The sequence below is a fragment of the Cucumis sativus genome, chromosome 5 (genome assembly GCF_000004075.3).
Source record: "Cucumis sativus cultivar 9930 chromosome 5, Cucumber_9930_V3, whole genome shotgun sequence".
NCBI classification, from domain to species: Eukaryota; Viridiplantae; Streptophyta; class Magnoliopsida; order Cucurbitales; family Cucurbitaceae; genus Cucumis; species Cucumis sativus.
In genome coordinates, this window is record NC_026659.2 from 10,066,405 (window position 1) to 10,071,521 (window position 5,117).

Genomic DNA, 5,117 nt, shown 5'->3' on the forward strand with positions numbered 1-5,117 from the left:
AGAAAATTTATAAGAGGATCGTCCTCTAAAACCAAAGCTGGACCCTCAAAACCTAATGCTCAAATAAAAAAGAAGGGAAAGGGAAAGACTCCCAAACAGAACAAGGGTAAGAAAGGTGCAGAAAAAGGTAAGTGTTACCATTGTGGCCAAAACGGGCACTGGTTAAGAAACTGCCCAAAATACCTTGCAGAAAAAAAGGCAGAGAAGGAAACACAAGGTAAATATGATTTACTAGTTGTAGAAACATGTTTAGTGGAATATGAAAATTGTACCTGGATACTAGATTCAGGAGCCACTAAACCATATTTGCTTCTCATTTCAGGAAAATAGTTCTTGGAAAAAGCTTTCAGAAGGCGAGATCACTCTCAAGGTTGGAACATGAGAGAGATGGTCTCAACTTCAGCAGTGGGAGATTTAAAGTTGTTTTTTAGAGATAGATATGTCATACTTAAGAATGTCTTATATGTACCTCAAATGAAAAGAAATTTAATATCTATCTCTTGTATTTTGGAACAAATGTATAGAATATCTTTTGAAATTAATGAAGCGTTCGTTTTCTATAAAGGTATTCTAGTTTGTTCTGCTATACTTGAAGACAACTTATATAAGTTAAGACCAACCAGAGCAAATTTTGTCTTAAATACTGAAATTATTCAGAACAGCTGAAACTCAGAATAAAAGACAAAAAGTTTCTTCTAATGCCTATTTATGGCACTTAAGACTTGGTCACATAAATCTCAATAGGATTGGGAGATTAGTTAAAAGTGGGCTTCTAAGTCCGTTAGAAGATAACTCTTTACCTCCTTGTGAATCTTGTCTTGAAGGAAAAATGACCAAGAGATCTTTTACTGGAAAAGGTCTAAGAGCCAAAGGACCCTTAGAGCTCGTACATTCGGACCTTTTGTGGACCAATGAATGTCAAAACTCGAGGTGGATATGAATATTTCATTAGCTTCATTGATGATTATTCAAGGTATGGTCATATTTACCTAATACATCATAAGTCTAATAGTCTTGAAAAGTTCAAAGAATATAAGGCTGAAGTAGAAAACGAATTAGGTAAAACAATAAAAATACTTCGATCAGATCGAGGTGGAGAGTATATGGACTTACGATTCCGAGACTATTTAATAGAAAATGGAATCCAGTCACAACTCTCTGCACCTAGTACACCTCAACAGAACGGTGTATCAGAAAGAAGAAACCGGACCTTGTTAGACATGGTTCGCTCTATGATGAGTTTTTCTCAGATGTCAGATTCTTTTTTGGGGATATGCTTTAGAAACAGCTGCTTATATTTTGAATAATGTTCCCTCTAAAAGTGTTTCAGAAACACCTTATGAGCTATGGAAAGGGCGTAAAGGCAGTTTACGTCATTTTAGAATTTGGGGTTGTCCAGCACACGTGTTGGTACAAAATCCAAAGAAATTGGAACATCGTTCAAAATTATGCTTTTTATAGGTTATCCAAAAGAATCAAGAGGTGGTTTGTTTTATGATCCTCAAGAAAATAAAATATTTGTGTCAACAAATGCCACATTCTTAGAGGAAGACCACATCAGGGATCATCAACCTCGTAGTAAACTAGTATTAAAAGAAATTTCCAAAAGTGCTATAGATAAACCTAGTTCATCCACTAAGGTAGTTGATAAGACTAGGAAATCTGGTCAATCACATCCTTCTCAACAGTTGAGAGAGCCTCGACGTAGTGGGAGGGTTGTTCATCAGCCTGATCGCTATTTGGGTTTAATTGAAACTCAAGTCGTCATACCTGACGATGGCATAGAGGATCCATTAACCTATAAACAGGCAATGAAAGATGTAGATCGTGATGAAAAGGATCAAAGCCATGGAAGCCATGGACTCGAAATGGAGTCTATGTACTTTAATTCTGTCTAGACTCTAGTAGATCAACCAAATGACGTAAAACCTATTGGTTGTAAATGGATCTACAAGAGAAAACGAGACCATGCCGGTAAAGTACAGACTTTTAAGGCTCGACTTGTGGCAAAGGGTTATACCCTAGAGAGAGGGAGTAGACTATGAGGAAACTTTCTCTCCTGTTGCCATGTTAAAGTCAATTAGAATACTCTTATCCATCGCCACTTTTTATGATTATGAAATTTGGCAGATGGATGTCAAGACAGCTTTTTTGAACGGTAATCTTGAAGAGAGCATCTATATGTCTCAACCAGAGGGGTTTATAAAACAAGATCAAGAACAAAAGGTTTGTAAGCTTAAAAAAATCCATTTATGGATTAAAACAAGCTTCTAGATCCTGGAATATAAGATTTGATATTGCGATCAAAATCTTATGGCTTTGAACAAAATGTTGACGAGCCTTGTGTTTACAAAAGGTCGTCAATTCCATTATAGCATTTTTAGTCTTATATGTAGATGATATTCTACTTATTGGAAATGACGTAGGATATCTTACTGATATCAAGAAATGGCTAGCTATGCAATTTCAAATGAAAGATCTGGGAGATGCACAATACGTTCTCGGAATCCAAATTGTTCGAAACCGTAAGAACAAAACACTAGCCATGTCTCAAGCATCTTACATAGACAAAAATGTTGTCTAGATATAAAATGCAGAATTCCAAAAAGGGTCTGCTGCCGTACAGATATGGAATTCATTTGTCAAAGGAACAATGTCCTAAGACACCTCAAGAAGTTGAGGATATGAGAAATATTCCCTATGCTTCCGCTGTTGGAAGTTTAATGTATGCAATGTTATGTACTAGACCTGACATTTGCTACTCAGTAGGGATGGTCAGTAGGTATGGTCAGTAGGTATCAATCCAATCATGGACGTGATCACTGGACAGCCGTTAAAAACATTCTACATGCTCATGTATCGTACAAAGGATATGATCCTTACTGGATACACTGATTCGGATTTCCAAACTAATAAAGATGTTAGAAAGTCTACATCAGAATCAGTATTTACTCTAAATGGAGGAGCAGTAGTTTGGAGAAGCATAAAGCAAACTTGTATAGCTGATTCCACAATGGAAGCTGATCATTTTACAAAAGCCCTCACGGCTAAAGTGTTTGAGGGTCACCTACACAGTTTAGGTGTACGATGTTTGTAAACTAGGACAAGTGGGAGACTTATTGGCCATGTGCCCTAGTTTCATATATATTCTCTCACACCACATCTCTCATACCACTAGGAATTTTAGTCCAAGTGGGAGTTTGTTGGAATTTTTTGTCCTAAAACTCGTAGTTTGTAAATCATATTCTATTCAATAAAGTTGTTATTGAGAAATTAAATATTATAATCTTAAATCCAATAAATCAAAGTTCCAAGGCTATTTTTTGAATAAACTTGAACTTTATGTGTAAACATAAACGTGGATCAAGTTCGAGTATATAGCCTAAATAGTCTATAGTATATGAAATAAAGGTTGGGCGCCTTATTTTGAGAGACTATGGATGCGGCCCACTTTGTAGTACAAACGATGTGATCCTAATCGTTCATGTAGAGACATGAAAGTGGGGGCATCCTATGTAAAATGTTTACATAAGACTGAACCATGAATTAGTCATTTTTACGTTATAACACCGTTTACTGTTTAAAACTGACTATCTCAATTATTGATGACCTAGGTAACTTAGTCTTAATCCTGAGTTAACTATGAACTCCTGTTCATACGAGATTATCCTTAGATCTGCATAGGTGAGGGCAGCTCATCAGCGTTGGCCCAATAAGCCTCCCATTTCAGGGGTAAGATCGGGTGGATAGCTGGGAACATAGGGTACAAGATGGAATTCACTCCTACCCGCTTTAGGGTTAGTAGATAGGTTGCTCTCTTAAGCACTGAATCCAAGTCTTGAACAAGGGGCCCCACCCTCTCATTGGCCCGAGAGGGATTAAGTTTATAGGTTGAACCTTAAACCAATTGTTCAATAGTGGATTAGTGGGACTTAAGGAGCAAGATGTAATCTTGGGGGTAAAACGGTATTTTGACCCAGCCAAGGTTACGAGCAACCTGTGAAGGATTAACTTACTGATTATGGTTTTATCAAATGGACACAAATATATCTATAGTGAGGGGAGTGCAACTACGGGACTTTAGTGGAATGACCCGTTAGTTAACGAATGTTGATTAACTCGGTTTAAAAGAGTTTAGCTAGTTAATCTTGAATCGTTGGAGCCCATGATCTATAGGTCCATTAGGTTCCTCTGCTAGCTCATATGGATTAAACTTAGAACAGTGTGATGAAATAAGTCGAATTGTTCGAATAGGGAGAAGAAAGGAAAACCGACATATACAGTGATATAATCGTCGGTCTTCTAATTAGAAATAGAGCTTTATGTTTTACATACTATAAGTATGAATGCGGATTCATACTAAGAAGCTCGGAATTGGTCAAAAATAGTAAAAAGTCAAAATGTTGACTTTTGACTTTGAAAAGTCAAACTTTGACCGGCCTTATATTCAAATGTGATTTGAATTTTGGAAAAATGAATGCGGATTCATGCTCGGGAGGTTGGAATTAGTCAAGACGGACAAAATGGTAAAAAGTCAAAATATTGACTTTTGACTTAGAAAAGTCAAAGTTTGACTTTTGACTAGAAAAAATCTAATGACCATTTTACCCTTGGACTAAGTTAGTGGGAAAATCCAACATTTTGTTGGATAATCCCACTAACTCTTAGTGGGATATGTGGCTATATGAGATATAGACACCTAGCCCACTAAGTTCCACTAATTGTTAGTGGAATATTAGGTGTTGAGATTTGGCAATTGAATTGCATGCATTTTTGCATGTAATTAGGCTATAAATAGAGATGTTTTCAAATGTTGAAGGACTTTTGCCTCTTTTATCATTTTCATAATCTCAACAAAAGAAAAAAGAAAGCTTCCAATCTCATTTTATCTCCATTACTTTCTACACCAAAATTGGGTCCCACAACCCGGTTCTTTGTCTAGAGGATAGCAGTTGAGTACTAGTGGTGGTCTCGGGTAGAATTGGTAAGAAGACATCAAACCTTTTGTAAGCTTCAAAGGTAATACTTCTTAAAACCCTAATTTGATTAGTTTATGGTTACATGTTAATTGTGGCAATTAGGGTAGAAATTCGATTCTTTTTCCGCTGTGCATGACT